At 43.8% G+C, this 22,458-nt stretch overlaps 1 long non-coding RNA gene across 4 annotated transcripts in view; it reads left to right on the forward strand.

The window, feature by feature from the left end:
• The first annotated feature begins 310 nt into the window (after nt 1-310).
• Nucleotides 311-22,458, forward strand: part of LOC140633194 (uncharacterized) — a 66,881-nt gene continuing 44,733 nt past the window's right edge. For 2 of the 4 annotated variants that reach the window (XR_012030823.1, XR_012030822.1), the window contains exon 1: nt 323-564. This is a non-coding gene — a long non-coding RNA (uncharacterized lncRNA). Of the gene's footprint in view, nt 565-22,458 lie in introns of all 4 variants that reach the window. The other 2 variants (XR_012030821.1, XR_012030825.1) reach the window with 2 other exon arrangements.

The raw sequence follows: 22,458 nt of genomic DNA on the forward strand, positions 1-22,458 counted from the left end.
TACTGCCGGGCCCACCGGCTGCTTCCAGTCGCATCTCTGCAACACGATTTATTCCACGGTGTTTCGCTGTGTTTCTGGTTGCAGAGTCTTGCCAGGAGCTCAGGCCAAATGAAACACTGTCGTTCAAGCGCAGTAGCTCTTGCCTTAACGGCTTTCTTTTGACTCCGTCGGCCTTCTGGGGACACGGGTTCCGGGAGACGGGAGGAGCAGGGAAGGTTTCCACGGTTCTGCTGTATTATTCGCACAGAACCATTCATTATCCTCCCAACGCCTTTCTTCTTTTCTCCCGAGGCCTCAGCACCTCCTGCTCTGGATAAAGAGGTTATTGTGTCTGCGGAGCTGGCGGGACCAGGGGCCCACGAGGGGGCGCCCAGCGCCTCGGAATGGCTCACCTGTCTGCAAAGGGGAGGCGGCGGCCAGCTCTGGTCTTCGGATGCCTCCGCCTCCCGGAGCCCCTGGAACTGCTCCCGGAAGGCCTTCATCTGTCTGTTAATGGGTTTGACAGAGAAGAGCGCCGCCAGCCCCCGAGGAGGAGGGAGATCTGGGAGAAAGGAGTGGCAACGGGTGAGCTGGTGAGGGGGGAAAGACTGGAGGGGAGGGAGGGGGCAAGACAAGGGGGTCAGGGAGCCAGGGCCCCCGAAGAGAGGCTGCTTTTCGTGGGACTGGGGAGCTCCAGAGAGCTTCTGTGGAGCAAATGGAGTGGCAGTGACGGGTTCAGGAAGGAGCCAGGTTTGGGCGTAAATTAGGGGAGCAGGATGTCTCCCGGCCCCCAAGGTTGGGGGCATCCTGTGGGTCTGGCTGTCTGGGCCTCTCAGGTTCTCCTGGGGCCCCTGTGTCAACCACAACCAGGATTATTCTCTTGCTTTAGAGTCATACGCCTTCCTCACATCCTCTTTCTAGAAAATGACAGTGATCCATTTTGACTTCAGGGCCCGCCTGATGGAAGCAGGAGGCAAATACAGAAAAGGCCAGTTTCGTAATGGCTTCCGGTCTTGCAGAATTCAAAAGGGGCGGTGACTGACAATTGTGAGCCGTTAGATGATGAAAAGGAAGGAGCTTGTCCTATTTTAAAATATTTCAGGCGAAAAATGGTGGCTGGCATTTACGGGGCTCTTACTCTGCTCCAGGACCAGGTGGAAGCTCCTAGAAAGGACCCTGCCACTTAATTCTCACAGCCACCTGATGAAGGAGTATTATAGTTGTCCCTGTTCACCAAGGTGAAATGACGCAGCCAAAGTCACACTACTGGCTGGCGCCACAATATGGAGCCACAATATAGTAGCCACAACTACTGGAGCCACAATATGATCCCAGACCATCTGACTTGCGTTGCACTTAAGTATCTTTTCTTTTCTTTTTTTAAGGATTTTATTTACTTATTCATGAGAGACACACAGTGAGAGAAAGAGACACAGGCAGAGAGAGAAGCAGGCTCCCTATGGGGAGCCTGATGAGGGACTCGGATCCCCGCTTCAGGATCACACCCTGAGCCAAAGGCAGATGCTCAACCACTGAGCCACCCAGGTGCTCCTTAAGTATCTTTCCTTTTTAAAAGCAAAGTCAGTTAAGTGGCAAAACCAGGACTCAAATTCAGAACCTCCACCCTCGAATGCTGTTGTATCCTTTATGTCACTGCCCTCAAATGCTTCCGTCTCTGGACCCCTTCACATTCCAATTGATGAGGGCTGTGAAGAGTATTGTTTCTGTAGGATGCATCTCTTATGATTTACTATACTAGAAATTAAAACTGAGAGATTTAAATGTCTATTAATTCATCAAAAATCATGGCAATAAACGCATTCCATGTTCACAAGTAACTCATTTTTATGAAAAATAACTACTTTCCAAAATAATAAAAAAATTAATGAGAAGAGGTTTCAATTTTCTGCTCAATGTAAATATAATGTTATTTGATTCAGAAGAGGATGAAGAAAAGAAAAAACAAAAATCACCTGAGGGGTGCCTGGGTGGCTCAGTTGGTTAAGTGTCTAACTCTTAACCTCAGCTCAGGTCATGATCTCCTCTTAAAAAACAAAAACAAAAACTTGCAAACCCACCACCTAAGAGAGAACCACTGTGAATATTTTTGTATATTGCTCCAGTCTCCTGGAAGGACTATATCTCCCAGACATTTTGCCTTCCAGACACTAAAATAGTAACCTTAAATTGCAGCAGTTTAAGAATTCCCACAAAATCAGGATAGGATGCCTCAAGATTCAGCCAAGACCTGGAGGGGAAAGGAAGTGACTCTTGACCACATATGTCTACATGGAATCAGGGCCCCACTATTCATTATCCAGGGAATCCTGGGCTAGGGCAAGTTAATCCAAATTTCTAGCTTCAGGCTTCATCTCTCAAAGGGAAAATAGTAATTGTACTTTCAAAGGGTTATAGAGATAATTAAGTGAGTAATGTATATAAACACTTTGAACAGTACCTGGAATGTCAGTATTCAAAATATTATTATGCTTACCATTTAAAAGGATTTCTTAGCATCCTTTCTATTCCATATTCAATCACATGCTCCATTTGACTTTAATATCTATTGTGTATTGTTCTGTGTAATATTAAATAATCAGACAATTCTGGAGACAGAGAGAACACCCAGCCTGATACAATGTTCAATTTCAGAAGATCATGATTTCTATTCTATTATCATTTGGTTTTCTTCCTACATCAGGAGTTTCTGCTAAAGACGTAGGTATTCTGGATCCTCAGGTCTGGCAGAGAAAACTTCCTAAGATTAATTTGTTACATGTAAGTAAGAATGTATATATAATCTCTGTGTAAAGGAAAGAGATTGGCAGTTGGTTGGCACTGAATGCACGTGCATTAAATGGACCAGTTAATGGAGCTTGATCTGGCCCATCACTCTCTAAGCAGCTTTCTTCAAAATCTGGGGGCTGGAAACAATCTAAATCAGAATGCCAGTAGCAGAGTCCAGGAGGTCTCTACCATAGAGAAGCTCTCGTTGTAAGGGGTTCATTCTGGATGGATGATGTCAGGAGAGTGGGGCACCCTCCATAAACAATCTATACACCTTAGCAGGCTGCTGAAGATTCCTACTTATAACCTACCAGTAAGATGATGAAAGAACAAGCAAGTTTCCCAGGGGTCAGTTAGTCCACTTATTGGGGCAAGTAACCACACATTTTGGCTCTAGGATATGGATGAAAATAATAGGTCTAATATTTTTTAGTGAATTCCCAAGTAGTCCATCAGTGGCAAGCCAATCTCTTTCCCTGCACACATACTGTTATAGACCATGTCGTTGTCCCCAGACCTTCCATCTCTATATTCACTCCTTTTGCTCTGTGACTTTGCAGTTTTTTCCTACCAAAGGGGCAGAGTATGCTTCCCAACCCCTTGACTTTGTATTTGACCATGTGACTTGTCTTGGCCAGAAGAATGAGGTGCCTTGTATGTTTTCACTGTTGCTTTTGGGATTTCACCATTTCCATGAAGAATAGGCTTAGGCAGGCTCTCTGGTCTGAGAAAGGGGATGAGGGAGCAGAACCACCCAGGTGAACCCCCAACTAGATCAGCCAACCTCTAGCATACCCACAAACACGTAAGCTAAATAAATCCTCAAGGTTGTATGTCATTAGGATCTATAGTTGTTACACAGCAATAGCTAAGTCATACACCAACTCATTATCTGGCTGGAATAAAAGAAAAGCCTGTTCCCTCCACCAGTGGAATGTAGAGAGTCAGAGACTAATAAAATGAGAAGGCCAGATACCAAGCTTCTCATTCTTTCTTCTTGAGTATGAGAGATGGGGAAAGCAAGAGACATTCTGTATATTTTAGAAAACCCGAGAACATCAGGAACCGGTGGCCCATTTTCTTGGTATTGCACAAGGGAGGCTGTGAGTCTCCAAAAGACTCCTGCATTTTGCTTACCACTGTGCCAGGGGGGCCATTGTACTGCTTTGGCTGGGGGGAGGTGTCTGGGCCAGTGGCCATGGCACTTAGTGCTTCTGGCTTTCTCCAGTCTTCAGAGAGTTTGTAGGGGATCTAGAACTCACTGCCTGCTCCAGCAAAGAGGGCTAATGGGATCAATGGCCTGACAAAAGCTTGTGGTTAGAACAAAGAAGCCAGAGACAAATGGCCGGGGCCCTGGTGCCAGCATAATCTTCCCCCCTCCTTGAAAGACAGGTAAGAGGCCAGCAGCTCTCCCTCAGCGATCTCACGGATCCAGTGGCTCTGCAGACCACTGACCAGCCAGATGTCATCTTGGGGAGAAGTGGGTTGGGAGGTGATATGGAAGAGAAACCTGCCACATCAAGCATTTACCTAAAAAGATGCCGGGTCACCCCCCCGCCCCCCCACCTCAAAGAAGCATCAAATGGCAAGTGGCAACTCTTAAGTGTTTTTGTTGCTGCTCTGGATATTGTGGTCAGTGCTCTTGCGACTTTTTTTTTTAAAGATTGTATTTATTTATTAATGAGAGACACAGAGAGGCAGAGACACAGGCAGAAGGACAAGCAGGCTCCATGCAGGGAGCCAATGCGGGACTTGATCCCGGGACCCCAGGATCATGCCCTGGGCCGAAGGCAGGTGTTAAACCATTGAGCCACCCAGGGATCCCCCTCTTGTGATGTTTAAACCCATACCTGAGTGTGGTGTATTCTTTCTTAGAACCTTGTTCTCTATAGCATTGTTTTCTCCAAATGGTAACCAATGTCAGGTTTTCATTTACGAAGAGGGCCTCAAGTGCCATGACCCATCTAAGACTCCAGCCCACAGTCATGTGCTCACCAGAACCAGTGGAAACGTCCTGCTTCAGCTCTTGGCTGTCGGCAGCTCTTTGCAGACTGGGTTAAGTTGAACAGGAACAATTGTAAGGGAGGGCCTCACTGCACTGTCCATATGCTATGTAACCCAAACTGTATTTTCATGGCAGAGAGAACAGAAGCAGGGCTCCAAGCGGATTTCGGAGCAGTTCCTGATTCTCATGCCTGGGTCCCCTATCCAGTTTCCCCCACCTCGTTTTACATTTCAACAAAAGGCAGTGCCTTGCAATCCCAGAGTTTATTTGGCCCGTGTCATCTGAGAATGCAGCGGGGGGTGATTTGTGGCGGGTCATGATGTGTTAACGGGGCCCCAACTGCTATCCAATACCCCACACGTCAACCCCTTCCTGGGGGTGGAAAAAGGAGCTGAGCCTTTTGGCAAGGTTACCTTTCATTTTCTGAGGTCTTCCAATGTCTTGGTTGCAGCTGGATGTGCTTGCAGAGCAGAGGCGATGTTCTGGGAAAGAAGGGGATGTCTGTCATGCAGCCTGGCTGGGGGCAGGGGGAGCTGGAGCCTTCTTGGGGCAGCCTGCCCCTGCCTCAGTGTCCAGCTCAGCCCCCTACAGGGCCCAGGGGCTCAGCTTGACGTGGAAGAATGAGGAGGCTGATTGGGTTCTCCAGGAAGAGGCTCCTACAACAAAATGAACTTTCAGCTCCTGTAGATTTTATTTTCCTGGTCAAGCACCCTTCCCCAAGTATTCATTAAACAAGTGGCAGACACTGAGCTCAGAACTCAAGACCCTTTTGCCAGTTATTCCTTCCAAAATAAATTTCCAGGCAACATGAGATGTTTGATGATGAACAGCCATCCCAACCTCTCTCCGGACGTGGTTCTTCTTGACTTAGGACCGGCTCTAGTTTGAGAACACTTCGTTTTGTGACTTGCAGACTGATGCTCAGGGTTCACGTGTCCTGGGTAGAGTTCTTGGGATTTGTTCCAGAGATAGTGGAGAGCTGAAGGGATTTGTGGGAAACGTAGTTTCTGTTTCTGATGCTTCCTTCCCCTTGGTAACTGGGAAGGAGTTTTAACTGCCAAGCAGAAGTCTCCCCAAACAGGAAAGAGGTTTTGGAGGTGGGGGTGCGAGCAAGGCCTAGGTCCTGGTGCCTTGGCTCCCCGGGAGGCATTTGGATGACTTACAGCGAGGGATACTGAGCAGCCACTGCACGCCTGCAAATTTATCTCCCTGAACTACGGCCTCCCCATCTGTTCCAGCCTCTAATTACAAATGCAAAAAATAGCTAATTTGCAATGGCATCATAAAAAGGGAAAATATAAATGATTTAAGAGCAGCTCTATGCTATGTTGTTCGTGTTTTACACACTCCAGGCAGAGAGAAATTGTTCTCTCTCCCCATGTCGGGAGACTTTCCTCTCATCAGCCAGCTTCTGATTTGGCCAGACTGTGGGAGATTTCCCACAGAGTTGCAAAGAGGAGGAGGGGCCCCAGGATGGAGCCGGTCACTGGGGTTACTGCTTAAGGCCCTGGTCTGCCATGATGTCTGGATTATTTCAACTCCTTGGGGAAATCTGTAATGTGGAGCCAGTACCAGGAGTCTAACTAGGATCACTATAAATTATTATTTTTTAACTGTGCCAGTGATGAAATAGGGTGGATTTATCATGAATCATGATAGAAAAAAGACGTAGAAAGGTATGTGCATGCACTGAGCCATAGATCTGACTTCCTATTCTTCCTCTCTTCCTCCTTGCCTTCCTTTCATCCTCTACACCTGTCTCGAATTGTGCAAGACCTAAGAAATCACCGAGTGTAGCAGCAGCATGGGATAGAGGAAAGTCAGGGGTCGCCTCTAGATCCCTGTTGTGCTCCCAGCACCGGGTGGTTATGGAAAAGCAGGGCAGGAGACAACCTCCCCCACCCTCACTTCTCCTGGATCTGATGGACGTGAGCAGCACCTGCTTTGCTTCCTTGGTCTCCGCGGCCATCCTGTGGACTCCCCTGTGGCAGTGCTTGGTAAACCAGAAAGCCCTGGGCCAGCTCTTTCATCTCATGGATGCTCTGCTTAAACCAGAGCCTCACCCTTGCACTTGTCCCCAGCACTCGCCTCCTGAGTGACCCAGGATGCATTGGACACTTCCTTGGCACTCATGGCTGTGCTGACTCTTGGGGGTGGGGTCATGGGGTGGGGCCAGGCTCTGGCTGAGGCCACAAGAAAGAAGACACTTTCTTTGTTCTAGAGGAGCCAGTTGGTCCAGTTTTACACCTCCCTCAGGAATGGAAAGCCAACTTCCCTGGGAGTGCAGAGACCTGTACTCAGAACCAGTATTGCCAGGAACTTATTAAGAACCCTGAGCAAATCACCTTGCTTCTCTGGGCCTCAGCTTTTCCTTGTTCTACAATAAGAAGGTTGAACAAGATGGTCTCTAGGAGCTCTTCAAGCTTTAAATATCTGTTGTTATAATATTATCAAGCCCAACTATTGCAGCTGCTTTTGTTTTATTAACTGTAGATTTGAAATACTCATCTTCTCTGGGATGCTTTGGTGGCCTTAATCATGCTATGACTCGTCATTTCTATCTTTAAGGATGGTATATGTGCAATAGGAAGATAATGCATAAAAGTTCTTTCAGAAAAAGTGAAAACAGGGGCACGTGAGTGGCTCAGCTGGTTAAGCATCTGACTTTGGCTCAGATCACGATCCCAGCGTCCTGGGATTGAGCCCTAAACCCTGAGTCAGGCTCTTTGCTTAGTGGGGAGTCTGCTTCTCCCTCTTCCTCTGCTGCTCGCACTCTCTTTCAAATGATTAAATAAAATATTTTTTTAAAAAGTAAAAGTAAAAACAAAATATCAATGGACAATTCATATAGAGTTCTAAATAAGTTTTAAACAGTAGATATTTTGGGGTGCTTGGAAAAGATTATTCTGACATTTGTTAAAAGGAGAAGGAAGGCTGTATTCAGGACTATTGCCATAGGAGAGAAAAATCAGGCTTAATTCCAAATATAGTAGAGACAGCTAGGGATTGGGGCACCTGGGTGGCACAGCTGGTTAAGAGTCCAGAACTTGTTCTCGGCTCAGGTCCTGATCTCAGGGTCGTGAGGTCAAGCCCCACATCAGGCTCCATGCTCAGTGTGGAGTCTGCTTGAGATTCTCTCTCCTTCTCCCTCTGCCTTTCCTGCTCATCCTCTCTCTCTCTAAAATAAATAAATCTTAAAAAAAAAAAAAAAAAAAAAAGACAGTTGGGATTTATAGCCAAGGAGCAGAGTGATGAGCCCATGAATGGAAAAATCACTAAGTGGAGACAAGAGTGGTAGGAGGATGGAAAAAAGCAAAATCCAACCATGTACATTTTAGAGATCTTATTGGCTTTACACAACGATTCATGAGTCACATAGCACCCATTTAGCAGACAGAAAGAAGCTCCAAGGAACTATACAAAATGAAGGACTTTTGGGATCCCTGGGTGGCTCAGTGGTTTGGCGCCTGCCTTTGGCCCTCGGTGCGATCCTGGGGTCCCGGGATCGAGTCCTGCGTTGGGCTTCCTACATGGAGCCTGCTTCTCCCTCTGCCTGTGTCTCTGCCTCTCTCTCGCTGTCTATCATAAATAAATAAATCTTTTTTTAAAAAAATGAAGGACTTTTATAGGCAGAATGGAGCAAGAACAAGGAGGTTGAACTAGGCAAAAAAGCAGCTGGTTATTGTAAGGTCACCTTCCCTATAGGGGAAGATGAGGGCCTATCAGGCAGACTGCCCACCTGGTGCTGCTCAGGAAATTCCTGATTGGCTTAAGATTCCATTTCTAGGAGAACTGAAACCGCAATTAAGTCTTGGTTGATGAAAAAAAAAAAAAAAAAAAAAGTCTTGGTTGATGACCTGGGTCTTAGCACGGGCAACTCCATTTTGGACCTGTTGTCTTGTGTTTAACAAAGGATTCTTGCTAAACGCGTATAACAGGATTCTTGTCGGAGGCAAGCAATCAAGGATGGGGGACTTCCTACCAAGCTAAATTGGCAGGATTTTTGTTACAAACTGGACAAGGCAAGTCAAAGACAAGGTCCAAGGATGAGACCGAGTTGAAAAGAAACCTCAGAGGAGCCTGTCTAAAGTTTGGTCAAGGAAAGAATCTTTGTCAGCGGGAGCAAATAATCTGTTTTCAAGGACAGTGAAACTCCTTTTAGGGAAATTTTTAGTATACTTTTCAGATAATTGATTTATCATAGTTGCTTTACAATAAAATTAAATAATGGAGGAGGGGAGGACAGTATAGTGGAAGGATAGGTTCCTCTTTGGTTAATGAGACCCTCAGATCGCCAGTGTGGTCAACACTCATATTCGAAGGCGAGCTTAGTATCTTGGATTCCATGATATGGTGATAAACTACACCTGAGTCAACCATCTATGCCCCTGTGAAAAGAGCTGCCATTACATTATGTTTTTTCTTTTAAATATTTTATTTATTTATTTATTCATGAGAGACACACACACACAGAGGGGGGTGGGCAGAGACACAGGCAGAGGGAGAAGCAGGCTCCATGCAGGAAGCCCGACGTGAGACTGGATCCTGGGTCTCCAGGATCATGCCCTGGGCTGAAGGGCGCGCTAAACCGCTGAGCCACCCGGACTGCCCTACATTATGTTTATCGTGTAAAGAGACCTGTTAGAATATTTCTTGGATTTTTCCACCATCCCATAATTTTGTATACAAAGAAGTTTTGATAACCCTGTGTACTATTGACTCGGGTTCAGAATGTGCTACATAAACACCACAGTGTAGACACATATTACATTGTCTACAATGCATGCTTCTATACCCTGCCTTCCCTCCACTGCTCCATCCCCGGGGCACACTTAGGCTCCTTGGTTCTAGGAGTTCAATGATTCTGTCCGTAGAACAGTTCAAAGAAGAGAACAGGTTTTCTGGATCCTAACCCACTATTTTTAACTCAAGATTTAAAAAGGCAAGCAATTCTGAGAGAGAGATTTTAAATTAAGAGGACAACAAAGTGGGCCACCTGCACCCTCCATCCAGGCTGCCTGCCGTAGGCTGGCTTGGACTCAACGAGGATGAGAAGGCAGATACACTGGTTTTCAGCAGTTTTTGGTTAACATGGGAACTCTGCTCTGAGGTGCACAGAAGCACTGATATCACTGGTGCATTAGAGAACACTCGGAGCAGAAGGAAGGTTGACACAAGTGGAAAAAAGAAGCCTGAGCGTAAACCACCACCAAAAACTAAGGCCAGTTAAGACTATGGGGCTCCTGGGTGGCTCAGTGGGTTAAGTGCATGCCCTCGGCTCAGGTCATGATCTCAGGGTCCTGGGCTCGAGGCCTGCATCCGTCTCCCTGCTCAGTGGAGAGTGGGCAGAGACACAGGCAGAGGGAGAAGCAGGCTCCATGCAGGAAGCCCAACTCCTGAGGCTCTACTTGTTCTCTCTCTCTTTTCAAATAAATAAAATCTTTAAGAACAAAAGGACAATTAAGACTAAGAAAAGTGTCCACTCCTGTTTGGCATTCTCAGGGTTTCAAAACCTTCCAGAAGCAAAAAAGAAAAATGGCAAAGCTGAAGAAACAGCATCTTTCTGCAGAGGGAGGAGGGAAAATATTTCCCACTCCCCTCAAATGTGGAGAATGGAGAGCATTAAGAAAACCAAAAGGCTTTTGCTTTTCATTTATATGTATGAACACTTCGTTGTCTTCAGCAGAAGAAAGCAGTGTTCCAATTGTATTTGCAGATTGATTTTTGCTGAATAGATGTAGCCTCATTTTATTCAATCAGAAAAGAATTCTCTTCAATTATAACCCTATTTGCAAACAACATATTTTAGCCATTGAACAGAACTTTTGGAGCTGTGATTGAGTGCTTCTTTGCAGCAGTCTGGGAGTTGTGATGTTTGTATTTTCTCATATTTAGGCCCACAGACATTGGAACCTGCGGGAAAAGGGGTCCCCAAGCTGTACAAGGCCCAGAAAAAAATGAACTGTTTGCTCGTGTCCACGGTCCGAGCAACTTCAAGAGAGCATTCCCTGGTTAATCTGGACATGGCTAATCCAGCTCAAGTGGATTCCAGAAAAGACTTTAAACATAAATTGTATTCCAATTGTTTCCATCTAAGCCATTCTCAGTTGCTGGGCTCCTAGAATCCCGATTTAGCATTTCCATAACACCTCAGTGAATTAGAGGAGCTTTCTGGGTAATTAGCATGCAAATGTGCATTTCAATGCAAGATCTAGACAAGCTTTCACTCTCCTGCTGAGGGATTGATTTTGTTAGAGGGCCCGAGAAGGTGTGTTTTTCATTTAGACACGCTTATGGCAAATTCCAAGTAGGCTGTAATTGATAAGGAGCCTTATGAGAAATGAGATATATCCCCACAGCCAGTAAAAATAGCTGTGCCCTGTACTGGTCTGCCTATTTTGGCTGAAAGATGAGGAATCAAGGAACGTTCATTTAAAGCAATTCCTGCTTTGTGTGAATTTAAAATGTTGTAAAGGGGCTTTTCAGTCATTATCTACAAAATAACTGTATTAGAGGACTTTATTAAGTCTCGCAATCTGACTTCATTTATTATTTCTAAGAATGACTCCCGTAGGAGTGAGGGAATAAAGCTTTTGTTCGGTCTTCTTTTCCTCCCAGGAAAGAGGCCCACTGGAGAGAAGTCTATAAAGGTTTTCCCCGGTGACATTCAGGAGGATGGCTTGCCGTGCTCTCTGGCAAACCATTCTGCTTAGAGCACTAAAATGTGTAGCAGATTTCCAAGTTTTTTGTTTTCGTTATTGGTGTTTTTTTGTTTTTGTTTTTAGTGAAATATTTTTCCTGGCTGGATTGAGATTTTGTGGATGGGATGACACATCTTATAGTATCTGAATTAAGACTGAGCAGGGAGGTACCTGGGTGGCTCAGCAGTAGAGCGTCTGCCTTCAGCTCAGGGTGTGATCCCAGGGTCCTGGATCGAGTCCCACATCGGGCTCCTGTGTGGAGCCAGCTTCTCCCTCTGCCTGGGTCTCTGACTCTCTCTCTCTTTGTCTCTCATGAATAAATACATTACAAATAATGAATAAATAAAATTTTTTTAAAAGACTGAGCTGGGAGGGGTTAGCATGTCAGGCACCAGGGCAGCTTGAAGCTTCTGGGGCCATCTATGGCAAGGAAGTGATTGCCTGACATTTGAGCTTCCTGTCTCTTGAAGGAGCAGTTGGCCCCTCAGTGGTGCAGAGGGGAGGGAAGCTGTGTCCTTGAATGGGTGGTGATGGGGGCAGAGGATGAAAATGCACCACTTTTTAGCATCCAGGATTATGGGTACGCTGCTTTTGTGAGCCTGTAAGAAGGCCACATGTTAACCATGGTTAGTTACCTCTGGTCCTGGGACTGTGGGTGATGGTTGCTTCTTTATATAGTTGTCTAACATTTAAAAAGCTCTCTACAATGAGACTGCATTACCTTCAGAATCCTAAAACACTGATTATTTTTAAACTTGCCGTGCAGGAGGAGGTCACAAGGTATCATGGAGCTGACAGTAGCAGGAAAGCACTAGATGAAAAATGCAGCCTCATTTGGGCTGGAAGCCCTTCCGAGGCTCCACAAACCCTGACGCTGGCGTCCACAGCATGGCAGGGGTGGGGGCGTTCGTTTGCTCCCCACTTAGGAAAGCTCCCATTCTCTGCAAGGTGCTCCCAAGGACTGCCTCTGCTCCCAGTCCTCCCCTTGCAGGGCTCCCGGGCCGGCATTCGCTGAGCGCTGCCCTTGACTGTGGTACCAGCTCCTAGCACATTGATTTATGGAGCTATTTGGTGTCAGGTAATTGCCCATCAATATCCTATTTATCACCCAGCTTGTCACGGGTTGTGGCTGCTATTCCACAAAGCCAAGGCCTTTGAGAAAGGTCCAGTGGCTCAAAGCACAGGAAGAGGAGGTAGGAAATGTACCATGGCCAAGTTCTTTTTCTCCCCACTTTGCTTATTGCTGGGCTTTCCCTTGAACAAGGGGAGGGATAGTGGCATCTGTCGAGGACACAGAGCTGCTGACTGCAGCACGACTTCTGGACGCCAGGAGGATCCCCTCTTGTTCCAACTCTTCTCCCCCCACATCCTTTCTAAATAAATGTGATCTGTGTTGCATAAGAACAAAATCTGCATATTCAGCAGGTCATTAGATTTTTTAAAAAGTACATATGAACAGGCTGGAAAGAAATCCATCAAAATACAAATACTCTGTGGTTGATAGAAAACTTCTTTGCTAGATTTTTTTTGTATCGTCCATAAGGAGGATGTGTTTCTTAAAAACAAAATAATGCATGTGTGCGTGTTCACTGATAACTTGAAATGCCACCATTAAGGAGTCATTCATTCGGCCTCCGGTTTCTTATATCTTTAAAATGCAGATGCTGAAGAGTTCATCATTTTAGAAAGAAGGCTTTGGGATGGATGGGCCTCCAGAGAGCCGGCTCTCATGAGTCTGAGGGTGTGTGGGGGCTGCGGGTGTGGGTTGGCATGCTGGGAAAAGTGGGCAGAAAATGGGCTGGGAAACCAGCTTTGCCCACCACAGGGTTTGCCCGGGGTGCACCTGGTGACCCGGCATGCTGGGACTCTCAAGCACAGACATGAGGAGCCTCCTGCTTTGCAGCACTGAATTCCTGGAAAGCCCAGCTGTTGTCTGGAGCCCTGGAGATCAGGAAACACTGGACTTTCCAGGCCCTCCCTTGACCTTGACTTTCAAGGGCTCTGTCCGGATGCCCTTGCCTTCTCCTGCCTGGCTCTGCAGGGGGAGCAAAGGAAGCTGGAGCTCTGGTTGTTGCACAACAGAAAGTCCTGGCTCCTGACACTGAGTGATTAAATGTGATTTTTCTTTTAAGAAAAAAGAAGCCTTTTATCATACTCCTAGGGCTGTCAGAAACCATTCCGGTAGATTTTCCTAAGTCTTGTTTTTTCAGATGCGAAAGTGGGAGGCCGTAGCTGTCCTCACCCTATCTCACCCTTATAAACCGCAGGGAGGAGAGAGAGGATTTCCGGTTTGGTCAGGGAGGTGGTTTGCTCCACGGATCTCCTTACATCCAGCGCAGCCCTCATCGAATGGAAAGAGGCTGTGGATTGTTTCAATCTGCAGATTCTCCTGTATATGGATTATGTCTGAAAATCTGGGTCCCAGGGCATGATGTGAATGGGCTAAGGAGTGCTAATATTCACTGGATTCATTACCTGTACCAGGCACCATTTTTAACAGCTTTGTGTTTATTCATCTATTTAATTCTCACAACAACCTGATGAGAAGGTAGTATTGCCATTGCCATTTTCTGGGCTAAATAAATAAATAAATAAATAAATAAATAAATAAAATTGAGAGCCAGAGTCACTCACCCAACACCACTCGTTCAGTGAGTAGCATAGCTAGGTAGGCTATAAACTGGCCTTCACCCAACAACCACAACACACGTCTCCCGCCATGGTGTGTGGTCACCGATGGTCATTTCAAATTTTGCTTTCAGCTGTGTATAAAAATTTTAAAAATTATAAAGAGATACCTTTCTAGATAATATGCTAATTACAATGTGCTCACAATTTACATCTATAATTAGGAGACCAGGGAGTGAGTGATTCTGTTCCTTGAAAAGGGAGAGTACAAATATTACTTCCTGTGGAAACCACATCCAAGTTCCAAGAATAAAAATAGCATACCAAGGGGTACTGGCGCCCAATGGGAGCCCACCATCTAAATATTCTCAGGGCGGGGCGCCTGGGTGGCTCAGTAGGTTAAGCAACTGCCTTCAGCTCAAGTCATGATCCCAGGGTTCTGAAATGGTGTCCTGTATGGGGCTCCCTGCTGAGCCTGCTTCTCCCTCTCCCTCTGCCTGCCATTCCCCCTTGTGCTCTCTCTCTCACTCTCTCTCTGTCAAATAAATAAATAAAATGTTTTTAAAAATAATCTCAAGGCCCAAGGATTTTAGTGATTAAGTATCTCAATGGCATGAATCTAAAATACGAGGAAATGGGTCAACCAACTCAAACCTGCCCCACTTCAGTACAGGGGAAGTCTTTTTCCACATACCCTCCTAGATTCTATGGCTGGAGCTTTGTTGATTGGAATGACAAAATTCTCATTAACAAGAGAAAAGCATACAAATTTATTTAATATATGTTTTACATGACAAAGGAACCTTCATAAGAAAATGAAGACCCTCCTTCCCCCCCTACATGTTTGTATCCTAGGTTTGATGAAGAATGGAAAGTCATGGAAAACAGAATAGGACAAAGTATATGAGCTAATTGCAGTAACATTGGAGGAAACTTAGCAAAGCCTCTTGGTTCAAATTCCTCTCAGGGCCCTTCAGTCTTCAGAGCCAAGGATACTCCTTTTCTCTAGGTTTAGAGAGAGTACCTCTCACATGAGGATCTCATGACCCGTTTGGGGGGATACAGGGGAAGTCAGGGAGATCTTCTTGCACCTGGCATTTCTCAATTTAGCACCTTCAGCCAAAAATGTTCCAATGCCAAGGCCATATTTTGGAGTAGTGTGTGAACCTACAACAGGCAACAACAAAACTGAAATAACAAAAATTTAAAGCCAATGGCATCTTACAACCAAGGCATTCAGTGCAACATGGGTATCAAGTTTCTTTTCATATATTTTTAAAATGCCTTTTTATAGAAATGAAAACACTCATTAAAAAAAGTTTGGGGGCACTTGGCTAGCTCAGTTGGCAGAGCATGCAACTCATGATCTTGGGGTTGTGAGCTCAAGCCCCACGTTAGTCATACAGCCTACTTTAAAAAAAAAAAAAGTTTGGTTCTATTTAAAAAAAAAAAAAACTTTGAAGAACAGTTATGTGCAAATCTCTGCTTGGATTAATGTCTTTATATTCACACTTAACCTTTGACATTGAAACCTGAGCTGAAAGAACACTCTGGAACACTTGCTAAAGATCTACTCTGACCTTCTCTGTGGAAACTTCTAGTTTATAGCTGACCTCTGTTGGGGGTTTTGTGTCCTTTTTACATGGTGTCTTTGACAGAGATGCCAACCATACGTGAAAAATTATAATAGAACATGTTCTGGTGGGAAGCTTCTCTCTGAACATCCTCTCCTAGGCTCTGAGCTGGGCCAGCTACAGGCCAAAGGCAAGACTTAGTTTCTTTCCTGGAGTGATTTATTTTATGGCTCTGGACTAGATTCTCAGCCAGACATCATTCCCAATCTAGCCCAGGCCTTCAGGACTATGTAAATAATGTAATGGTGAACCTAAAACTAAGCCTAAAAGGAATCAGATGGTCAGTATTTAAGAGATATACCAGAGCCTTCCTTATTTCTTCATTTGCTTTCTAAGGGATTTCATATATGTGGGCATATTCTCTGAGTGTGATGGTGTAGCAGTGGCACGTGGCAATCCTGAGTCCCTAGGGCACTCATTTAGTAAAGAGCATGATCGGGAAGGGAGCATTTGAATTATACCATAAATGTTTTTAACTCACCAATAATGTCTGTGTAGCTAGTAATCCTGACCCCCGGGCGTGGAGAGGGCTTTCCTGTTGCTAAATTTTGTGCTAATCCATATAGCCGGCTCAGGTGGGTTCTATATTATTAACTTCTGAGTGGAACAGTTGAGGTCCATCTCTGGCAACTCCTAGCTCCCTTTTTATTCTGTATTTTATTATTGTCTTGTTTGGCTAGAGAAAATGACTGCATAAGGAAAATCTCATCTCATTGAACAGTTGAGTTTCCTCTCTCATCCTAATCCTTAAATGAATAAATAATTGCATACAAGCCACGCTTTCTATTGTGTAAGCGTCTATCCTATTGATCTCTCCTTCTGCATTTCTCTTATATGTATTAATAAAGTTAAAAGAGATCATACATTTTTTCTGGAAAGCAAATAAACAAAATCACACAGCTAGAAAATTGTGTATGCAGGATTGACTTCCAGTGATTTAGCAGATAAATGACTTGATAATATAAATATAAATGCATTCATCTGGGGTTTTCAAAGTTTTTTTTTGAAAGTAGAGACTATGGAATCAAAAAGGAAAGATAGGCACTAAGATTTTTCAAAGAAAAGAACCTATAAATAACTAATTGGACTATCACTTGATTTGTATGTCAGATATGTAAGTACTTAGAGAGAACACTGTTTGTTTCAGCTGTTCTCATCAGTATGATTAATGACTACTTAAAAGTGCTTGATTCCATTTGTATGCCAGCTGTTCTTGTGTAAAACAAACTGGGACTTTCTCAAGATAATCAGAGTCGGACTGTCTGCAGGATTTGGGGGCTGATACCTATGAGCTGGAAAAGGAAATTGATGGCTCTCAGCTCATCATCCTGAGGTCAGACCCAGACGCTTGTGACTGAAATATACCCAAAGCAGATGCTGATTACTGGGAACTTGTAAGAACAAGGGTCTGCTCCTTTGCAGATTTTGGATGATGGAAAGATCTTAGCAATATGGAGCTTTATGTGCTGTTAGCAAGTTAAGAAGGACCTGAGACGTCTCCACTGCACAGATAGTACCTTAAAAGGTAAATACGCAAGATGAGTCATTCAAAATCACAGGCAAGTGGGGCCAAGCAGCAATACAAAATCATTAAACCTAGGAAGCAATGCTTTGCTCTTTCTTAATTGAAGCAACCACGACAGGTTACCTCCTGTGGGTAGGCACGGTGCTGGTTACGTGGGAATGCACACATGCATAATGAGGATGATTTCAGATATAAGCGCCACAGACAGCGAACATTTCTGAATTTTCACTTCCCGTTGCACAAATTCAAAAGCAGCTGTGCAGCCATCCTCTCCTCTACCCTGAAAAGTGAAAGGAAACCAGTACTTAATCAGAGATGACAGTGCTCTTCTTGACCACATGGCTACTTTTCAAAACTATCTAAAAAGAAACGAAAAGTAATGAAAATCGCATTTTAGTCTTTAAAGTCAGTTCGTTTAAGGCATCAAGATAGTCAACAAATATCACTCAGGCTATCCTTACGCTGGTAACTCTGCCAGTAAGGTGTTTGCCAGACCCAAAATAGCTTTCCCTCTCCTTGGAGGAGATCAAAGAATAATAGCTAACAGTTGTCAGCTGTTTACTATGTTTAGCACTGTACTCAGCACCTGACATGCACTATCTTATTTATTCCTCAGAGCAACTTTATGAGGTCACTACTATTATTACATCCTCATTTTATTTTATTTTTTTAAAGATTTTATTTGTTTATTCATGACACACACACACACACACACATACACACACACACAGAGGCAGAGACAGGCAGAGACAGAAGCAGGCTCCATGCAGCCCAATGTGGAACTCGATCCTGGGACGCCGGGATCACGCCCTGAGCGGAATGCAGATGCCCAACTGCTGAGCCACCCAGGCGTCCCTACATCCTCATTTTATTTATTTATTTTTTAAAGATTCTACTTATTTATTCATGAGACACACACACACACACACACACAGAGAGAAAGAGAGAGAGAGAGAGAGAAGGTAGCGCTAAACCGCTGGGCCACCAGGGCTGCCCTACATCCTCATTTTAAAGATAAGAAAATCAAAACATTTGCTCAACATCCCTCAGTTAAGAATGATAGCCGGAGGACTCAAACCCAAGTTTCTCTAACGCCAAGAACCATGTGTGCTCTTAACTAGTACCTGAGTATTTACGTGCATTAGGAAAATAGCAGCGCTAGGCAGTAAACATATGGGGAAAAGTCAAAATGAGTACCAAAGATAGGGTTGTACAGGTCATCAGAAGAACAAAAGGCATCTGGAAAAGCTTCGAGGAGAGAGTGAGGCTTATCTGAATTTGGTTTTGAACTTGTAAACAAAAGATTAGTGGGATGATATGGAGAATAACTACCATACTTTCTTACCAACGCTCCTTTGCCAAGAAAGGAAACCGGACTCATAAGTTATTGAGCTTATATATGTCACTGAAGTGATATATATACATACACACACACACACATAATACATGTATATATATTACACTTTTATGTATTTATATACAATTTTATGAAATTATATATATATAATTATAGATATAATGGCTAGAGTAGGTTTCCATAACCATGTGTCATTTATCTCTATTTTTAAAAAAGATTTTATTTGTTTTTATTTTATTTTATTTTATTTATTTGAAAGAGAGAGGGAGACAGAGAGAGAGAGAGAGAGAGAACATGAGCAGGGGGAGAGGGGCAAAAGGAGAGGGAGAAACAGACTCTTCGCTGAGCAGGGAGCCCAATGTAGGGCTCAATCCCAGGATCTGGAGAGCATGACCCAAGCTGAAGGCAGACACTTAACCAACTGAGCCACCCAGATGCCCCAATTATCTCTATTTTATAGATGAGAAATTCCATAAAGCATTTTATACTGTATGAATTGATCAGGCTCCTTGGAGACAATTCTCCTTGAGTTTCCTTTGTTTTTGCACATCTTACAAACAGAGGCTCCCTAACTGTCCTTTGTTCCAGACTAGCTTTCCAAGGATGTTGGCACACAGCCTAAGAAGATCTAGTGTCTCCCTCTGGTGAAAGGGCAGATATGCTTACTGCCCACTATAAAAAATTGGGTTCCCTAAGTCCAGAGTTCCTCTCCTGAAATGCAATCCACTGCCCTTGTAGGTACCCATCTGGGTCTATCCAGGTGGTCCCCATGACACCTGGGAGCAAGGAGAATTAACACACTGCACTTGCTCATGCTGCTTGCTGTGCTATGAGTAACAAAGTCCTTTGTCTCTCACCCGGGAGTCTCATGTCTTATGCCAGCAATAATGAACCTTAGACCCTTCCCATTTAAGAAGTCAGGAAATTTTCTTTTCTAGACAGGTCAAATTTGTTCTCATCTTTATAGAAAAATAAGGCATCTGCTTTGGCATCCATTGGATTAATTTCAAGTGGGTCCATATTAGAGTCTGAAGAAATGAAGACAAAATGGCAGTGTGAGAGTCTCCTCTGAATGTTTTTGCCAGGTGCTCAGAGGCCAAGCTAAGTAGAGTACAACCATTTCCATGTCCAAACCCTCATCACTGAAAGCAAGTGTTGACAAACTGGCCCATGAACCAAATTGGGCCCACACCTTTTTTAGTAAGTAAATTTTTCTTGTCTAGGTATTATCAGTGGCTGTTTTTATGCAACAATAGCAGAACTGAGTGGTTGCAACAGAGACTCCACAGCCTGTAAAGCCTAAAATATTTACTATCTAGTCCTTTTTTTTTTTTGAGGATTTTATTTATTTATTGAGACACACAGAGAGAGGGGCAGAAACACAGGCAGAGGGAGAAGCAGGCTCCATGCAGAGAGCCCGACATGGGCCTTGATCCCGGGTCTCCAGGATCACACCCCTGGCTGCAGGCGGCGCTAAAACACTGCGCCACCAGGGCTGTCCACTATCTAGTTCTTTACAGAAAATACTTGATGACCTCTGATCTAAAGAAATAGACACATTCATGTAGAATAAAGAATTCCCCCATGAACAGAACACTTTGTGAGCATAGAAAAGAGAGCTATAAACACATGCACATACACACCTGTACACACACACATGCATGTACTCACATATGTACACACCCCTTCCTGCCCCTAATCACACACTCGTCTGTCATTTGCATGATGGTCTTGTATCATCCTCACAGCAGGGTTATTAGGCATATATATTTGGGATCATAGCCTCTAGAGACAAATTCAGTTCACATTTAAGGCTTGCTACTTACTAGCTGAGTGATTTTTGGATAAGTCACTTAATTTCTCTGCGCCTCGGTTTTGTTACTTGCGAGACATGAGTAATACTGCTATCTATCAGAGGGTCCATCAAAGGATTACACAAAGGCATAAAATAGCCTCTGACGCATAATAAACAACATGCAAATATTTGTTATTGTGTGTCTCCATTTTCCCAAAGAGTAAACAGAGAGGTTAAGTAATTTTGTTAAGGTCACACAGATAGAAAAAGGTAGATGCACAACTTAATTTCAGCTCTGACTCTAAAATCTGGGCTTTTACCAGTGCTATTATATTGCCCCTGAAGATTAAAGACCTATTGAATTTGTACATACAATCATAATAGAATTTACCCTTTACAACAATACTTAATATTTTAAAAATTGTGATCTGTGGGGTGTTTATTGGCAGATCCTCCAGGTCTCTTCTCCTGAGTTCTGCAAGAGCCTTGTTTGAATTCATTATATTAATATATTCCCACCTGATGCTTTGATGGCTATCCTTTGAAGTCAAGTCCACTTTTATTATTAAAATAATTATATTCATGGTTTTAAGAGCATAAGCCTAAGCAAAGCTTTTTGCCAGTTATCTATATAACAATATTCAGGTAATTTTAATTAAGGAATAGTACTTTTAAATACTAAACTGAAGATAAGTTATTTGTTATTATTGTATTGCTTTAAGAGTATACTCCAAGACAGTGATATTTTCCATATAATTTTCAGAGAGCCAGTTGATCCTACTCTGAGTAGTGCTGAGTTAGAGGGGGAAAAAAGCAACTATCACCACCAGTATGTGTATTACAGCCTTTTTGTGAAGAGTTCTAAAGGAAAATGCACCATCTAATGAAACCCCCTCCATCATATCTCCAGATTACTCCTTTGGCAGGGGAATACCATGGTAATATTTTTCTGAGAAGCAAGTTACTATATTTAAAGAATTCTGTGTCAGTAATAAGGCCAGTACCCATTCAATTCTACAGATTATTTTGAGCATCTAGAAATGTGTTTTTCATGGATGACAATGCTGCTTCTTTGACAAGGAAATAATACATTGCAATCGGATGTGTGCTTAAAGTGCAGTGTAGACTTGAATCCTCATTTATGGCACCTGCTCCAGAGCTGGAAGCCTGGGGAAAGGATTCTACTTACCTGTCCATTTCTCCACTTACAGCTGCTTTAAAAAGTTAGATATTACTTTTAGGGGTGCCTGGGTGGCTCAGTTGGTTAAGCTTCCAACTCTTGATTTCGGCTCAGGTCATGATCTCAGGGTGGTGGAATTGAGCCCCACTTTGGACTCTGTGCTGGGCATAGAGTCTGCTTGGGATTCTCTCCTTCTGCCCTTCCCCCCACTTCTAAAAAATAAAGTCAGATATTAGTTTTAACGAAATGGTTTGATCTCCATAAGATAAACTGTGGCCTTTGATTCTGACAGAATCAACACAAGCTACTTTACATAAATTGTTTTGAAACCTCACAACCACAACAGCTGCCAGTTTGTACACTTCTTAGGTGACAGAGTAGGATTCTCAGATCTCCTTGGTTCCAGATATTACCCCATATTTCCTGGGTCTAGTTCTGACCAAATAGCATGCTATGTCAGCCCAAAGTGCATAATTCCTGAAGGATATTCCAGACAGTGCTGCTACTAAACAGCAGGACTGCTGTTGGCCTAGGTCCTTGAGTGACTGTGTGAAGCAGAGTCCCCTCTACCGACCTGTGTTTGACATGTAATGTGATAAAAAATACAAACAAGTACTGAGATCTGGGGATTGTTTATGGCCACTGTATAGATGTCTTATTTATATACTGTTGTCTTTGACTATTCTCCAAGTGTATTATCTTTTTCTCATTGGTTTATAGAAACTCTTTGTTTGTTAAGGATATTGACATGTGTGTTACATATGCTGCAAATGTTTTCCTCCCTATGATTTTGGTTACACTTTTGGTTACACTTTATTTTTTGTTGAACAGAAGTATTTTTGTTTATGCTGTATTTTTCTCAACAGG

The sequence above is a fragment of the Canis lupus genome, chromosome 5 (genome assembly GCF_048164855.1).
Source record: "Canis lupus baileyi chromosome 5, mCanLup2.hap1, whole genome shotgun sequence".
NCBI classification, from domain to species: Eukaryota; Metazoa; Chordata; class Mammalia; order Carnivora; family Canidae; genus Canis; species Canis lupus.